Source organism: Myxine glutinosa, chromosome 1 (genome assembly GCF_964187855.1).
Source record: "Myxine glutinosa chromosome 1, kmMyxGlut1.1, whole genome shotgun sequence".
Taxonomy (NCBI): Eukaryota; Metazoa; Chordata; class Myxini; order Myxiniformes; family Myxinidae; genus Myxine; species Myxine glutinosa.
Window position 1 is genome coordinate 376,327,295 of NC_136261.1, and position 19,099 is coordinate 376,346,393.

The window sequence follows — 19,099 nt, forward strand, 5'->3', positions numbered from 1 at the left end:
CGTATCCAGCCGCCGGCACCAAACAACCCGCATTCATTGCTCGGCTTTACGAAGCCGAGCTTTGGAAGTGAATTGGCGCACCGAGAAGCACTAGTGAGAAGACTGATGACGAGGATAGTGTTTTGGCCCCGAAATTAGAAAAACAAAATTTGATGATTGGCAAAGGATTGGCAGAGTGATGATTGGTAATGGTACAGTGATTGGCAGATGATTGGCAAATTTTTGATTTGTTGAAATTGGACGAGCAAAATTTATAGTAAGAGATGCCCCATGTGATGGGATGGCCAATCCACCATCCCTCACAGCAGGGGGGCAAAGGAGCACTCGTTTTATGGGGTTGATGGCAGTGAAAACTAGCCCGGGTGGGTTAGGATATATCGTGTGTAGGGACCTAGAAAATGACATTAGGTAACGTTAAGGTTAGTTAGTGACAATGACACCTGTAGTGGGGACGCAGGTAGATTAGTGTGGATGATAATGACGTGGGAGCGCAATAGTTTAAAGGGGCGACTGGGAAGCGCAAGTTTCAGAGGGGAGTAGTTAGATGAGATGATGCCGTGTGTTTGAGAATTGGAAGTGTATGGTGAACAGGTGTGATTAAACTGGTGTGATTGCACAGGTGTGCAACTGAACAGGTGTATGGAGCAGTGTATGAGTGAGTGATGGTGATGGGTGTTGTGTTGACCAAATTGTCCAGGAAGGAAGGAGGGTGCAGGTGGCACCAGGTGTGAGTGCACAGGTGTGCACCAACAGGTGTATGGAGTAAATGGTAGTGTGGAATATATGGAGTATTGGAATGGATGGTCGTGGAGTGAGTAGGATGGAAACTGTGGAGTGGAGTGGATGGTGCAGAGGTGTGAATGGGGGAAGAGTGGACCCCCATCACGAATACCCGGGGCGGGTAGTGTAACGGTTAGGTAGAGGGTATAGGTAAATTGTGGTTGGATATTGGCATCTGTGGTGCGTGGTGAAAGAATGGTGATTGGATGGGTGCATTAGTGTTGTGGAAATGGCTGGGTGTGTAGCCTGTTAGTGTGTGTAGTTGGTTTGGGCACTCCACCACTGTGAGGATGTCGGCCAGGTGAGGCCGCAGGTGGGCTCTGGGAGCCGGTAGAGTTGTTGTGGATGGGGCCCGAGGATCCGGAGGACGGACCCGGGTAGCCCAGTGCCAGAGGGCACCAAGGGGTGACAGAGCCAGGAGGGGCCTTCCCCAATTAGATAGGTTAGGGTGAGGAGCTAGGTAAGCTCGGGTGGCAACTACAGTGGTGGAGGTGTGCAGGTGGGTAGACCTGCTGGGAGAGCTACACGTCACAGCCCAGAAATTGTGCAAGGGCACCGGGAGATGAATCGGGGGAGTGAGACCCCAAATTGAGAAGCACCACAGTTTGGTCAATGGGAATTGGTTTTTAGAACCCATAGTGTAAGTTGGCCAATGGATTGGCAGGGAGAGACCCCGGGTAGTGTAAAGTGTGTTAATGTCATTTAGAGGATAGTTAGGATTGAAGTCTCCTCGCACCATCTACATGCACTCACCTGAGATGACGTACCTCCACACCATGCCAGGTTGGTTTAATTATTTTATGTGCAAATGTTTTGGATTGTGAGACGCATCATGACGTGGGTGTGACATTGTGCTTGATGTTCCATCTCTTCCTCCTTATGAGGATTGATGACGAATTGGGTGATGGCAAATTTTGGCTAGAGGGATTGTGGTGACGAATATGGTATTGAAGAAATATGGGGAAGACATGACAGTAGCGACGAATTTGTAAATGTGTAGATTTTGTACATATGGGGTAAGGGCAAGGGTAGTGTAGGTGACAGGGGGGTGACGTACGGTAGGGACGAGCTTTCTCACTTCGCCCTCCGTACGCATTTCACCTTGCATTGCCTTATTGATGTGTACCCTTGTGACCTTACCCCTCGCTCATCTGTCTTGTCCCCCTTTTGTCTCCCACATGACCTGTGCGCCATTGGGTGCCGAGGGGAGCGTGCGTGAGTACGCCATTGTGCGCCCGGAACTCCCAGAACCAGCTGTCTGCATCGATGCACCACATTATGGACCACATGTCTGTGGCCGAGCACCACTTATGGACCCCATGGGTTGGGGCGTGGCCCCTCTGCTGGAACCGGCCATGAGGGCCCGAAATCTTGCTGGCGGACCTTGGCCACAGGGCACCGATGCCCCACAGGTGAACCACAGTAGTCGGCCTGGTGGGCCATAAATAAAAAAAAAGGGACACGTTGGGTGCATTTTATTGTAATACAAATAGGCCGCCAGCAAAGAAAATGACAACATCTGGAAGAAAGTAGATAGCCAGCAGAGGGAGCCGAAGAGCAAGAGACCACCTGCAGGGTTAGGGGTTGTTGATTTATTTTTATTGATGAACTATGGTGACTGCACCGATGGGTGCTTGAGGGTGTTTTGGTGCGTTTTGGGTGCTTTCATGGTGCATTGATGCAGAGCAGACTGTCTCCCCCCCAGAAAGAACAATCACCGGTCCTGGGTTAGTCTTGTAAATAAAAGTAGTGTCAACTGTAAATAATGCTCCCCACCGTCAGTGTGTAGTTTGAAGACCATTCCGCAATTCGGTTAGCTGTGGGCGTGAGTCTGTTAGGCAGGGTGCAATGGAGCAGCGGGACATATTTATTTATGTTTTAAAACTGTCGCACTCAGGGTCAGGTTAAAAGTAGAGGGAACTACACCTATGTGTCACACTAAATTAAAGTTATAGGTCCGGGACGTGCCTAAGCGGAGGAGGGTGCAGTGTTGCGGATATGAGGATTGTATTTTTTTGATTGTGTTGTATTGTATTGGAAATGGTGATGAACATTGTTTGGATATGGCCCCTCCTGCCTCCGGAGTTGTGTAAAGATAAAAAGGGCGTCTCGGTAGTTATTCCATGAAACACCACATTGCAGGACCCGATAAAACCCTTGTTCAGTAGCTTATATCTTATTATGTGTTTTAGAGTAAGGCCTTGTCTTCCATTAGAATAATACTCCATTGCACCGAATCAATTAAGAATAGCTCCCCTTCAATACTTCCATTTCCCCGCCAAACTCTCCATCTGCGGGTAAAGCAGTTCACAAGCGCGGGGTGCACGCCCTCTCATTTCGCTGCGATAGTGAATATGTGCTCCGTGCTCTGTTTGAACAGGAGGGGCGGGGTCGCCAGGGAGAGGCAAGCCCAGGGCGCGCCATGAAGGGCGGGGCTGTTCAGCCCCATGCCCAAATAAGGAAACAAGCCCGTGGCTCGCCACGAGGGGTGTGCCGTCGGCGCCATGCCCAAATAAGGAGACAAGCCCGTGGGATTACCATACAAGGTCACGAAACAGAGCACGGGGGGGAGGGCGGGACCAAAACCGAGGGGGGCGTGTCAGTCCCGTGCTGGAGAGAAGTGAGAGGCAGGGAATACGAGCTGAGCTGCGTGGAGAGGTACACGACAAAGAAAGGGTCCAAGAGAAAGCAGAGGAACCTTTACGAACGAGTTGCAAATAGATACGGCAGACGAGTCCAGCCCCGTTGGGGCAGCGAGTGACCCTGCCGGCGTGCGCTGTAAAGCCGAATACCAGGAGCTGCCGGCGTGCGCTGTAAAGCGGATTACAAGGAGCTGCCGGCTCCCCGCTTCCCGCCCGGAGTGGACCTGCTCGCTGTGCCCTGTGATCCCACCTGCTCATCCTTTCCAGCCATTCCTGCCTGCAAGTTCCCCATTTGCGTACGTGAGTTTGTTTTGTTCGTGCTGTCCTGGGTAGTAACTAAGTCTGTATAAGCTAGTAATTTTCCCTGTGTCACCTGCGTTTTCATGTCCGCTGTAAATACCCGTGACTGCTCTTTTTGCTTATGTGTGTGTAAATAATAATAAACCCCGTTACTCTTCTGTACATCTTCTTCTTCTTCCTCTTTGCATTCGTCGTCTTAGTCTTTTCCACATTGAGTATCTGTGGCGCGATACGGCCAACGTTTGGGTGAATCGGGTTTAGTCGGGGAACAACTGTTCGGCCGCGGTGCCTTCGCTCGGCAAACAATATCCTTATCTGCGGACCGTAACAATATATATATATTGAAATTGAGATATGTGCGAAAATTACATGCCCAGGCCAGGAATCGAACCCAGGCCCTTTGGAAACCCATACCTGTGCTGTGGTGCGGTTTTCCAGAGGACCTGGGTTTGATACTTGAGTTTGATTCCCGGTCTGGGCATGTAATTTTCGCACATGTATCAGTTTAATTATTTTATCCTGTTCATTAATATATAATTATATATATATATATATATATATACATACATACACACTTCTTTTCTTTTTTTGTGTGTGTACATAAATCAAAATCAGTCAAAATAACATGGTCTGTCGTACTCACTTTTCGCTGTGCTTCATGACTATGAACAATTGACATGGGCTGGCAGGATGGTCGAGAAGTATGTGCACTCTGAGCTGTGTAGCCCGTGTTTGAATCCCAACCCAGCTATAAACTGCCACCCTGGTGTTTTGCAGGCACCGTCCCAAGATGTCAAGATCTCAATTACCCAAGATGAACAGTAACAATTTTTATTTCATTCTCAGTAACTTTTTTGAGTGTTTTCGTTGCTTGAAAGAGAGGGAATAAACTTTAGACTCTTCCGGTTGTGCCTTCTAGTCTTGTCTTCCACCGCACCATGATCTCCATGAGGAAAAAAAATTCCACCAATCTCATCTCCAATGTTCTCCTTTTTTTGTGTACAAGTTCGCGGCTCGTGTAAGAGCAAACATTAATCACAAAAAAAACAAAGGGACACATAAAACATGATAACGGGAGCGGGAGAACAAGATGGGGGAGAGAGGGAAGCACGCAAGTACAACATTTGAGAACAGGGACATCGGGAGATCTATGGGAGGGAGAGGGCTTGGGGGGAGTACGCATGGGGCGGGATAGGTATAAAACACATGGACACATGACATCAATCTCAAGTTGACATCAATCTCAAGTTGACATCAATGGGTGCCATGAACCTGCCAAGTAAGTCAGTGAGAATATAAGAAGAAGAAGACCAAACCCAACACATCACTTGAACTACATCCACAAATTTCAAACAAATGCCCAGCAACTATTGGGGACGCCTCTTTGCGGTGGTTGTACCTCCCAACTGAAGTCTGGGGCCAAATCTTCCCCATTCTTCCCTGCTGCCCGGATTCGTCCGGGCAGCGTGGTCATGGTCAGAGTGCCGATCGGTCCCATGGACCGGCTCTTTTCCTTTTGTCTCTCTCTCCCTTTCTTTCTTTAACTCTGTCGTGGCCCTGACTTTATGAAGGCAGGGATACACCAACCTAGATGTGGGGGATCTCTGGGTCGCTCCTGGGAGATCAATCGGCTGTGTCCGTGCTGTGTCCGTGCTGCAGGCTTCTTCGAGAGGTGTCTCTTTCTTCTGGTGCTATACAACAACAACAACCAAACAACCAAATTTTATTTTATTTAAGGCCTGGCCTCAATGAGGACTATATAGTCCATGACTGGAGCCTTCAACATCAAAAACTAGAACAGCACTCAGTGGAGAGACCTCAACAGCACTCAACACCTCCGCCTGGTTGGCCATATATCACTCAATGGTGAAGAATCACTTAAAAAATTTAGCAGCCGGATCCGGATCTTCACCAAAATCTAATCATTTCGTCCTTGTCACATACGCTACATCTCTGCCAAATTTCGTCCGAATCCGTCCACAACCTTTTGAGATATCTTGTTCACAAACGGACAGACAGGGGTGAAAACACAACCTCCACCCACCTTTGATGGCGGAGGTAACGAAGCCCACGCCGATATATCCTCTTGGGAAATCTGTTGTCCGACTGCACAGACTACTCAAGTGCACAATATATTACACCTAACCTTCTCCACCATGCACCTGTCTCGTCGTCTTGCCAATTTACCTTCCTCCGCATATAGCTTGGTGTCATCGATACATTTACGTAAACGAATCCCTAATACGAGGTAGATACTCAATGCCAGTAATCTAATTCCGAGAAGTTCCTTGGGCGCTCCTCGTAGACAGGTTCATTGCTTTCCACGATTGATGGAACAAATTTCGTTTTGAAGTGGGAGCGAAGGAACTTCACGTTGACCTTTTACAATGAGAGCATAAATAGAAAAGGAGAAGGTTAAAAAGCCGAAAAAGGAAATTATTCCGACGTTTACAATTACCGTGCAAGCGAAAGTAGGAAGCACACTTTGAAATACCGAGTCAAAAAGGCAAAGAAGTGGAAATAGGAACAGAACTGAGGAGCAAATAAATAAATAAATAAGTTGATAGATTATGAAATAGCTGAACAATTAAATAAATTAATGTCACAAGATGTTCAGGTGGTCTGACATGATGGGGCCAGAGGTAGGCATTTACCTTCGAGATGTCTCGAAGTGGTTCGATTCCAGACCAGACTATAAACTGCCGGATTGGTGCTTCGCAGGTTGGGGGTTTCACCATAAAGGGTGTTGTGCTTTGGATGGACAGTGAGATGGGTGTTCCCTTTGCTAACGTGGAGGATGTTAAAGATCTTGAGGTGTCCTTCGTGAAGAGTGGATGAGTTATCTCCTGCACCCAAAAACAAATGAGAAATTTGTGTTTGGACTGTGGATAGAAATTCATGGTGTGGTGTTGTTGGAGGTTCCTTTGACACCGGGATACACACTCTTGGCTTACGAAGAGAAGACACACACACACAAACACACACACACAAACATAAACAAACATAAACACATACACAAACATAAACACACCCATAAACACACACAAACACAGTAAACACAAACATAAACACACACAAACATGAACACACATAAACACACACAAACAAACATAAACATAAACACACATAAACAAACACAAACATAAACACACACTAACATGAGCACACACACATAAACATAGTAAACACACACATAAACACACATGTAAACACACATAAACAACAATAAACACACATACATATGCACACATAAACACACACAAACACATTAAAAACATAAACACACACATAAACAAACATAAACACACATAAACGTAAACACATAAACATACACACAAACATAAACACACACACAAACATAAACACATAAACACACACACAAACATAAACACATAAACACACACACAAACATAAACACACACACAAACATAAACACACACACAAACATAAACACACACATAAGCAAACATAAACACACATAAACATAAACACATAAACACACACACAAACATAAACACACACACAAACATAAACACACACATAAACAAACGTAAACACACACAAACATAGTAAACACACATAAACACTCACAAACATAAACACACACAAACATAAACACACACAAACATAAACACACAAACAAACGTAAACACACACAAACATAAACACACACAAACATAAACACACACAAACATAAACACACACACACACACAAACATAGTAAACACACATAAACACACACAAACATAAACACACACACACACACAAACATAGTAAACACACATAAACACGCACAAACATAAACACACACAAACATGAACACACACACAAACATAGTAAACACACACATAAACAAACATAAACACACATAAACGTAAACACATAAACATAAACACATAAACACACACACAAACATAAACACATAAACACACACACAAACATAAACACACACACAAACATAAACACAAACATAAACACACACATAAACACACACACAAACATAAACACACACATAAACACATAAACACACATAAACATAAACACATAAACACACACACAAACATAAACACACACATAAGCAAACATAAACACACACACAAACATAAACACACACATAAGCAAACATAAACACACATAAACATAAACACATAAACACACACACAAACATAAACACACACACAAACATAAACACACACATAAACAAACGTAAACACACACAAACATAAACACACACACACACACACACACAACCATAGTAAACACACATAAACACTCACAAACATAAACACACACAAACATAAACACACACAAACATAAACACACAAACAAACGTAAACACACACAAACATAAACACACACAAACAAACACACACACACACACACACAAACATAGTAAACACACATAAACACACACAAACATAAACACACACACACAAACATAGTAAACACACATAAACACACACAAACATAAACACACACAAACATGAACACACACACAAACATAGTAAACACACACAAACATAAACACACACAAACATGAACACACACATAAACATAGTAAACACACACAAACATAAACACACACATAAACATAGCAAACACACACGGAAACACACGCACCTCCACTTGATTTACCTGCATAAGATGCACGTTCATTTCTCAATTTGATCGAATCACACCACTTACCTGGCACTCGTTGAGACTCTAGAGGACATCGACATGTCGATCACATCGGTTGTACATTCCGATTATTAAGCGTTGACATGAACACACATCGGCTAACCAATCAACAATGAGCACCGTCGGGTTTGAACCCTGCGCGGGCGAACTGGGACCGAGGGGGTGACGCACGTCGTCGCGCGACTCCGCGTGCTCGTGTCACGTGATCACGCACGATTATTTATGCCCTTATAATGCTGGCTGTCTAACCTGGGTTTGAATCCAGACCCAGCTATAAACTGCCATCCTGGTGTCTCACAGGTAGATTGATTCATCAAGGTGTGTGCCGGCCCTCGGATGCACGTTGAACTGGGCGTCCGATCCGCCGGCATTCGTTGGTGCACGTTGAATATCCCATGCTGTCAGGGTTAGCCAACTAGTTCGTGAAAGACTTGTCTCAAAAACAGTCCCCAACTGACCCCATGAAGTGGTAATAATTGAGGCCGTTAAAGTGTAGTAGTGGTGGTGGTGGAGGTGGTGGTGGTGGAGGTAGTAGTGGTAGTGGTGGTGGTGGTGGTGGTGGTGGTAGTGGTGGCAGTAATGGCAGTAGTGGTGGTAGTAGTGGTGGTGGTGGTGGTGGCAGTAATGGCAGTAGTGGTGGTGGTGGTGGTGGTAGTAGTGGTGGTAGTAGTGGTGGTGGTGGTGGCAGTAATGGCAGTAGCGGGGGTAGTGGTGGTAGTAGTGGTGGTGGTGGTGGTGGTGGCAGTAATGGCAGTCGTGGTGGTAGTGGTGGTGGTGGTGGTGGTGGTGGTGGTGGTGGAGGAGGTAGTAGTGGTGGTAGTGGTGGTGGTGGTGGTGGTGGCAGTAATGGTGGTAGTGGTGGTGGTGGTGGTGGTGGAGGTGGTAGTAGTGGTGGTGGTGGTGGAGGTAGTAGTGGTGGTAGTAGTGGTGGTGGTGGCAGTAATGGTGGTAGTGGTGGTAGTGGTAGTAGTGGTGGTTGTGGTGGTAGTGGTAGTGGTGGTAGTGGTAGTGGTGGTAGTAGTAGTGATAGTAGCAGTAAATATTCGTTCAAAAGTTTGATGCAATGAGAATCAAAAGTCCACCTCGTTCTCATAGTGGTAGTGGTGGAGGTGGTGGTGTTTGACAGGGATCAGGGATCAGGGACAGGGATCAGGGTTTGACAGGGATCAGGACAGTTTGAGGGATCCTCGGGTGTTGCGTTGCTTTGGAAACGGTCGCCGCGGTCGGGGGTCGCACCCAGCGTGGGACGGGGGTCGTGGTCCTGGGACCGAGTGCAATGGGCGCACAGACGGCGTGGGAAGCAGAATTTCCACGACTGTGTTTTGAAAGAAGCTTCTTCCGCATGTAGACCGCAGTCACGCTAAAAAGGCGAAAAACTGCTTCCTGCTTAAAAGGTTACGAGGCCTTTCGGCCCACGCCGACCTCGCCTCGGAAAGCTGCACCGACTGGTCGACGTGGGCCGACGGTTCGAGTCATGGGAACTCACGTGGTGCATTTCAACGATGGCTCATCAAAAAGAGATCCGTTTTCGGGTCACCTGCTCGTGGTGTCACGGTTTGTGGTCACCTGTTGACAGACCGAGGTGTCAGCTACCCTGTGGCGAGCGAAGATCGCAGTGATCATGGAGGTCGTCGAGCCAAGTTCACGACAAGCTGTGAATATGAGTCCACGGAGGATCGGGTAAAGGTGCTTTGGTGATTTGTGATTGAAAGTTTTAAAATTAATTGTGATGAAAGGACGAGGGGCACAGAAACCAACAACAAACTCAAACTACTTTCCGTTAAGGTTAGTATACCCATTGCACCCCTCAATGTCCAACCCTCTACAATCAGGCACCCCTCAATCCCCAACCCACTACAATCAGGCACCTCTCAATCCAATCCCCAACCCTCTACAATCAGGCACCCCTCAATCCCCAACCCACTACAATCAGGCACCTCTCAATCCAATCCCCAACCCTCTACAATCAGGCACCCATCAATCCCCAATCCTCTACAATCAGGCACCTCTCAATCCAATCCCCAACCCTCTACAATCAGGCACCCCTCAATCCCCAACCCACTACAATCAGGCACCCCTCAATCCCCAACCCACTACAATCAGGCACCCCTCAATCCCCAACCCACTACAATCAGGCACCCCTCAATCCCCAACCCACTACAATCAGGCACCCCTCAATCCCCAACCCTCTACAATCAGGCACCCATCAATCCCCAACCCTCTACAACCAGGCACTCCTCAATCCCCAATCCTCTACAATCAGGCACCCCTCAATCCCCAACCCTATACAATCAGGCACCCCTCAATCCCCAACCCTCTACAATCAGGCACTCCTCAATCCCCAACCCTCTACAATCAAGCACCCCTCAATCCCCAACCCACTACAATCAGGCACCCCTCAATCCCCAACCCTCTACAACCAGGCACTCCTCAATCCCCAACACTCTACAATCAGGCACCCCTCAATCCCCAACCCACAACAATCAGGCACCCCTCAAACCCCAACCCACTACAATCAGGCACCCCTCAAACTCCAACCCTCTACAATCAGGCACCCCTCAAACCCCAACCCTCTACAATCATGCACTCCTCAATCCACAACCCTCTACAATCAGGCACCCCTCAAACTCCAACCCTCTACAATCAGGCACCCCTCAAACCCCAACCCTCTGCAATCATGCACTCCTTAATCCCCAACCCTCCTCAACCAGGCACCCATCAATCCCCAACCCTCTACAACCAGGCACCCCTCAATCCCCAACCCTTTACAATCAGGCACCCCTCAATCCTCGACAATCAGGAACTCCTCAATCCCCAACCCTCTACAATCAGGCATCCTTCAATCCTCAACAATCAGGCACTCCTCAATCCCCAACCCTCTACAATCAGGCACCCCTCAATCCCAACCTTTTACAATCAGGCACTCCTCAATCCCCAACCCTCTACAATCAGGCACCCCTCAAACCCCAACCCTCTACAATCAGGCACCCCTCAATCCCCAACCCTCGACAATCAGGCACCCCTCAATCCCCAACCCTCTACAATCAGGCACCCTCAATCCCCAACCCTCTATAATCAGGAACTCCTCAATCCCCAACCCTCTATAATCAGGCACCCCTCAATCTCCAACCCTCTACAATTAGGCATCCTCAATCCCTAATCATCTATAATCAGGAACTCCTCAATCCCCAACTGTTACGTGCTCCTCCCCAAACCCCGGTCACGGTGTACCTCCGAGCCCCGAGAGGAGTCACGGCAGAAAGATGTGTTATTCTGTATGTATTTGATCAATGGTGAAACCACACCAATTGTTACCAACAACAAATATTGTATTAATATGACAAAAGAATAACAGTACAAAAACAATAGTAATCAATTGTACAACAAATATATCCTTCCTATGATGGTACCATCAGTTTCGTACAATATAACTCACTGTGCTCCAAGTGAGCGCAAATAATATCCCCAATGTCTCTGTGCCCGGCTTCAAGCCAAAGTCGATCCGCTCCAGTGATCGACAGAACTATGTCGAATCGAGACCAGAATCCCGTTCGGTTGACAGTGACAGTCACTGTCAAAGATGCGTAAAGGTGCCCTCAAGGCGACTGGGAAATCACCCCTTTGGATATGGACGTTCAACGGCTCCCTTTACGGCGAACTGCAAATTTCCATTCAAACTTCACGTTACACACACACACCAGCTTAACTTCTGGATGCGGTGAAAATGGTTGAAGCGAGGTGAAAAAACTTGGAGCGATCCGAAAATCCTGCGCGAGGTAAAATGGCCAACGGCCCGTTCTCGAAACATAACGGCACTCAAGCAACGATTCTCTTCGGAATCAACCGCAAAACCTGACACGCAGGTTTATCTGTCACAGCGATAACAACTCTGTCGCAGGAATCCCTTTCCCGGGAAACCCAAAGTTCACTCGGGACCCTCGTTCACCAACGTTTGCTCAAAACCTCGAAGCAGCTCGGCTTCTTGTCCGACTTCACTCGCTCCGCCTTCTTCCTCTTCTTCCTCTTCGTCGTTGTCCGGTTCCGGTTTCATTTAAAACATTAACTTTTTTACCTTCTGATAACAGTAATATCTATTTCATTTAAACAATAACAATAATAGTACATGGAACCAAAAATGTTTACAGTGGATGAAAACCACAACGGAAGTGACAAATCCGTAACACTTCCCGCCCTCAAGAAAGAAAGTTTGAACATAGTGAAAACTTTCTTTTCATGCACAAACCCTTTTAACAAACAAAAGTAAAACTCACACCCAAATGATCAATTCATGTGAGCAACAATAATTAATATTTTCCAAACTAAAGCAACAAAACTTCCAAACAACCTACAGGAATTTCCAAAGTTAGTTCACTCTGGATAAAGCATCAGCAACGACATTGTCCCTGCCCTTTACATGCTCAATTTCCAAGTTGAACTCCTGCAAAGCCAAACTCCATCTCATCAACCTCTGATTTTTATTTTTCATTTTTTGAATGAAGGTTAAGGGGTTGTGATCAGTGAAGACTTTTATAGGAAAGGTAGTATTTCCCAGATACACCTCATAATGCGGAAGCGCTAGCAGGAGAGCAAGGGTCTCTTTTTGCACGGTGGCATAATTTGCCTGGTGTTTGTTAAACTTTTTGGAATAGTAGCACACCGGGTGATCCACTCCATCCTCATCTTCCTGTAATAGAACTGCCCCAGCCCCCACATCAATGGTATCAATGGCCAACTTGAAAGGTGCTTGAAAATCCAGGGCTGCTAGGACAGGAGAGCTCATTAATATCGCTTTGACGTGGGCAAAGGCAGCCTGACATTTGTCATCCCAAACAAACTTGGTCTCTTTCCTCAGCAAATTCGTTAAAGGGGCCACCACATCAGAAAAATTCCTGCAGAACCGCCGGTACCAACCAGCCATACTCAAGAATCTCATAAGCCCCTTCTTCCCTTTTGGAACTTGGAGGCGATCAATGGCTTCTATCTTGGCTGTCACCAGTTGCACCTGACCCTGACCGACTACATGGCCTAGGAACACCACCTGTGCCTTTACAAACTCACTCTTAGATAAGTTGATGGTCAACCCTGCCTCGGTCAGTTTCTTGAAAAATGCCTGAATTTGTTTAATATGATCTTCCATGGTCATGGTGTGGACGATGACATCATCCAGATAAGCCTCCACCCCCTCAAGGTCTGCAATAAGCTTATTAATCAGCCGTTGAAATGTAGCAGGCCCGTTTTTCAATCCAAAGGGAAGAACCTTGTACTGATACAACCCATTTGGTGTGACTAAAGCCGAGATTTCCTTGGCTCTATCAGTAAGAGGAATCTGCCCATACCCTTTCAGCAAGTCAAATTTAGTTACAAATTTAGCTGGGCCTATTCTATCAATACAGTCATCAATCCTTGGGATGGGATATGAGTCGGTCTTGGTCACTGCATTAACCCGTTTTAAATCCGTACAACAGCGAAAACTGCCATCGGGTTTTGGAACCAACACACATGGTGAGCTCCATTCACTGCTGCTTGGTTCGATGATGTCGTTCTCCAACATATACTGAACCTCCTTCCGAAGATACTCCATCTTCACAGGGTTCATTCGATAGGGGTGTTGTTTCACAGGAGTGGCTTCCCCCACCTCAATATCATGACATACCAAGTCAGTACGACCAGGTACATCTGTGAACAAATGTGCAAACTCAAAAATTAGGCTGGATAGTTGCCCTTGTTGTTCCCTCGTCAAATGACCTCATTTCTCATCTAAATTACTCAACACTTCTGTGTTCGTCAATCTGGGACAAGCCTGGTCATCAAAGTTATCAAACTTCACACCGGCCTCAACCTCTGGATTCTCTTGCACCCCGACTACCGGTAGGACAGGTGAGACAGGAACCATTTTCCCCACAGGCTTCCTCTCATGATATTTCTTCAGTCGGTTGACATGACACAGCTGCCGCTTCTTCCATCGGTCGGGAGTTGTCACCACATAATCTGTTTCATTAACCCTCCTTTCGATTGCATAGGGACCAAAATATCTAGCCTGCAGTGGCTGACCTGGAACAGGAAGCAACACTAACACTCGGTCCTCAGGACTGAAATTTCTTATCTGAGATTTCTTGTCATGTCTCACTTTCATTTTATCCTGTGTCACTTTCAAGTTTCTTCTCACAACTTCACAAGCCTTTGGCAATCTGTGCCTAACCGTTGACACATACTCTACCACTGTTGACTGACTCCTCCTGTAGTCACTGTTCTTTCACCAATTTCAACGGTCCTCGCACTGCGTGTCCAAACACAAGTTCAAAAGGACTGAATCCCAATGACTCCTGAACAGATTCCCTCGGAGCAAACAACAATAAGGGTATTCCTTCATCCCAATCCTTGTCACATTCAAAACAATACGTTCTAATCATATTCTTCAATGTCTGGTCGAACCTTTCCAAGGCCCCTTGGCTCTCGGGATGGTAAGTACTTGATCTTACTTGTTGTACTCCCAACAGGTGTACCACTTGCTGAAAAAGTGTTGACATGAAATTGGAACCCTGATCAGACTGGATGACCTTAGGTAGGCCAACCAAAGTGAAAAAGTTAATCAACGCCTTCGCAATAACTGCCGCAGTAACTTTTCTAAGAGGCACTGCTTCTGGGAACCTCGTGGAAGCGCACATGATGGTCAGCAGACACTGATGTCCAGCCTTAGTTTTAGGTAAAGGGCCTACACAGTCAATAATTACTCGGCTGAATGGCTCTTCAAAAGCTGGAATTGGTTTTAAAGGTGCGGATGGGACTTTCTGATTAGGTTTTCCCACCAGCTGGCAAGAGTGGCAAGTTTTACAGAACTCCGCCACATCCCGTCGCAATCCTGGCCAGAAAAAATGTACCAATATTCTGTCACATGTCTTGTTCACTCCAAGGTGCCCGGCCAAAGGTGTCTCATGCACCAAACTCAATATCTCCTTCCGGTATGGCGGTGGCACCACAATTTGGTAATGAGCTTTCCACTCATCGTTTGCTGGCACCTCCGGTGGTCTCCATTTTCTCATGAGTATTTCCCCTTTCATGAAGTAACCCACAGGTACCTTCATAGCCTCTTCCTCTGGAACGGCTTTATCAATCAAACTCCGGATCTCCGTTGTTCTTCAACAAGTCTCTTTCGGACCAGCACCGTTTGCTCAATCTCACTCCCAGATGTCTCCGACGGACACTCCATTTCCTCTTTGGTTCCAGATGTCCTCTTTTCCTTAAGTTCCTTGATGTCACTCCCTTTCCTATTACCTCTTTCAGAATTTTCCTCCAATACCTCTAAGGAACCCAAATCCACATCGCCTTCCTTCTCCTTCTCTTCAGAGCGCTTCCTACCCATAGCACGAGTCACTGCACAAGATGGAAAGATACCCGGAATCTCCTGCTCTAACTGTGCAGTGTTATTTTCCATACTGGGCTTTTCAACCAACATCGGATTACCAGAAACTCGACCACCAGCCAAATCATTCCCGATAATAAAAGAGATTCACTCTACAGGAAGAGTGGCTTGTAAACCTACGGTGACCGGTCCTGACACCAAATCAGACTTCAAATGGATGACATGAAATGGAGCTTTAACATTGCCACCAACCCCCTGTAAAAGAACACTAACACCAGGTGCCGTCTTCTCTGACAATGGCAAAATGCCCTCAAGCATCAAAGATTGATGTGCTCCTGTGTCCCTCAATACCCTAACAGGTCTCTGGTTCGTTACGTCTCCATCCAGTGACACCAACCCCTCTGAAATAAAAGGTTTGTAATCCTCTTGAACAAGGTCGTTCTGTGATGCCGTAACTTTGGCATGGGAACCTTCACAAGGTACTGTCCTCCATGGACGATTTCTCGCATTGGCCAATGCATTCGGAGTTGTACTAGTTTGACTCCGCTCCTGATTTTTCCTTTTCAGGGCGTAACATTGGGACATCAAATGTCCAGGTTTCCTGCAAAAAGCGCAAGTAGGCCCGGAGGAAAAACTCGTGGTCTGCCTCGGGCCCCCCGGAAGATAAGTCTGTCTTGGAACTGTATTCTTCTGATCCCTAAAAGTCGCGGTATCAGATTTGTCCCCATAGTCATCTCTAGGCCGCCTCCATGAATATTTGTTCTCCGCACCTGATTTACCATAACTCCCCTGGCTAACTCCAGGCGGGAAGTTAGGTTTGTGGAACCCCATCCTGTGTGTCAAGGCATAGTCATCTGCCGCGGTTGCTGCCTCATACAACTCTGGTACTTTCTTTTCATCCAGATGTACTTTAATGTCCGTGTGGACACAATGTTTGAATTCCTCCACCAAGATCAATTGTCGTAACAGGTTGAAGTCTTTCCCAATCTCCTTTGTCACACCACCTCTCAAACATGGTTTCCTTCATTCTGGCAAACTCCACATGGGTCGCACTCTCCCTCTTCCTGGCATTCCTGAATTTTTGCCGGTAAGCTTCAGGGACCAATTCATAGGCTTTGAGAATGGTTTTCTTCACTATCTCATAATCTGCACATTGGTCAGTAGAGGGGTCAATATATGGTTGAACCCCCAAAAAATTGATACAAAAGGTTTTTCAATGGATTCTGGTACCATTGGGCATGCTAAATAACATACTAAAAATCTAGTAACATCTGACTTCCGGAAAGGGGTCATTTTCAAGATGGCGTCCAAGATGGCCACCAGGAGCTTAAAATGGCCATATCTCAATTATTATTCAACTTAGAAAGGTGGTTTTGGTGTCTAACCCTAGGTTTTAGGGCCCAAGGAATCCAATTGAATCAATAAAATTACCATCAGTTAATTATTTATTGACAAGTCCAAGATGGCATCCCAAGGTGACATCCTGATCCACTAAAATGGCTGTCGAATAGTAGTCAACCTAGAGAGATATTTTCAGTGTGTATACCTAGGTTTAAGGCACCCAGGAAATCATCAAAATTACTTAAATAAGCACAAAGTAATCAGGTAATCCAATAAGCCAGGTTTACCAACCCATTAGGCATTTGTTGTCTTATACAGTTAGTCACTATTCAGCGTCATCCTCCGACTCACCAGCTAATGAACCAAGTGTGTGTTTCAGATTGGAGATAAGAGTGTAATGTGTCGACACCACTGCCACCTGTGACTCCAGTCCACAGTATTCAGTGATCATTACAGACAAAGGTTTGTACAAAGCTTGAGAGGTTATGGCAAGGGACAAACTATTTTATATTGGGGAGGGTGGGGGACTGAAAAATCTGACAATTTATTTTCATCTCAAAAGGAATAAGTATATTATTTGGTACATGTATGCATAAACAAAATCCATATTTTTTTGACATTTCCAAAAGAAATGTACACAACTTTTCCCAGCTATAGCCTGGGGGGGGGGGGGGGGGGGGGAGGGGGGCACTCCATGTGTTCAGGGTAGTGGGACTGTGCCACCCATAAGGGTGGCTTTTTGGCAATTTGAGTATATTCAAGGGTGTGGAAAATTCCATGTGTTGTATATTCAAATGTTGTCACAGTTAACTCTCAGTAACCATCTTCAGGAAAAACAAAAAGAATTTGGAAGTCAGAGTTTTGTACTAATTTTGGGGGGTTAGGTGGTTACTTTCCATATATTGACCATTCTAGAGGCTATTTGCATTTCGTTATGATTTTGTAAAGGCACTAATCATACGTGTATTAATTTCTTCTTTTTTTCTTCAAGGTACAAGATGACTGCATCCTGCAGTGACCAGATCTGTCCCATTTGTCAAGGCAAATTGGAAGATGGAGGTAAGATTCGCCAAAAGGGTGCTGATGGGATCAATGAAGCTAGTGTTCGGAGAGGTGACACCATTGCTGTGACTGCTGGCTGTAAAGTGCATTTGAACTGTCGCAAAATGTACACAAACAGTATCGAAATTGATCTTCATTTAAAGAGGAAACAGAGTGGTGAATCCAGTACCACTAAAAGGAGTACTAGGGTTTCTGAAGGTCCGTTCAATAGCAAAACTGATTGCTTTTTCTGCGGCACTAGTGTTCAGGAAGGAAGTGCAGACTATAGTTATGTGAAAACTGATATCTTTGCAAAGAAAATATTGCTATGCTGTGATAACCGGCAAGATGAGTGGTCTTTCAAGGTCAAAGGTAGAATTGAATACTATCATGGGGATCTACACGCTGCAGACTGCGTGTATCATCAAGATTGTAGCAGCCATTTCAGGTGTGGCCGTCATATACCCCTGCAATTTCAGACAGATCCTGATCCAAAGCGGAGGAAATCTGGAAGGCCAAAAGATGAGGACCAAGAACAATGGACCTAATGGGCTGGTAAACCTGGCTTACCTGATTACTTTGTGCTTATTTAAGTAATTTGGATGATTTCCTGGGTGCCTTAAACCTAGGTATACACACTGAAAATATCTCTCTAGGTTGACTACTATTCGACAGAGCCATTTTAGTGGATCAGGATGTCACCTTGGGATGCCATCTTGGACTTGTCAATAAATAATTAACTGATGGTAATTTTATTGATTCAATTGGATTCCTTGGGCCCTAAAACCTAGGGTTAGACACCAAAACCACCTTTCTAGGTTGAATAATAATTGAGATATGGCCATTTTAAGCTCCCGGCGGCCATCTTGGACGCCATCTTGAAAATGACCCCTTTCCGGAAGTCAGATGTTACTAGATTTTTAGTATGTTATTTAGCATGCCCAATGGTACCAGA

General features: G+C 45.9%; 2 long non-coding RNA genes across 2 annotated transcripts in view; one reads left to right on the forward strand and one right to left on the reverse strand.

The window, feature by feature from the left end:
* The window catches only part of LOC137415473 (uncharacterized), an 86,499-nt gene extending 81,875 nt beyond the window's left edge, over positions 1-4,624 (forward strand). The window contains exon 3 of the long non-coding RNA XR_010982087.2: positions 4,500-4,624. This is a non-coding gene — a long non-coding RNA (uncharacterized LOC137415473). The remainder of the gene's footprint in view (positions 1-4,499) is intronic.
* Positions 4,538-9,748, reverse strand: LOC137415483 (uncharacterized). Its single transcript, XR_013621853.1, has 3 exons — positions 9,564-9,748; positions 6,377-6,568; positions 4,538-5,413 (listed from the first exon to the last, which is right to left on the reverse strand). It is a non-coding gene; the product is annotated as an uncharacterized LOC137415483 (long non-coding RNA).
* Positions 9,749-19,099: the final 9,351 nt, after the last annotated feature.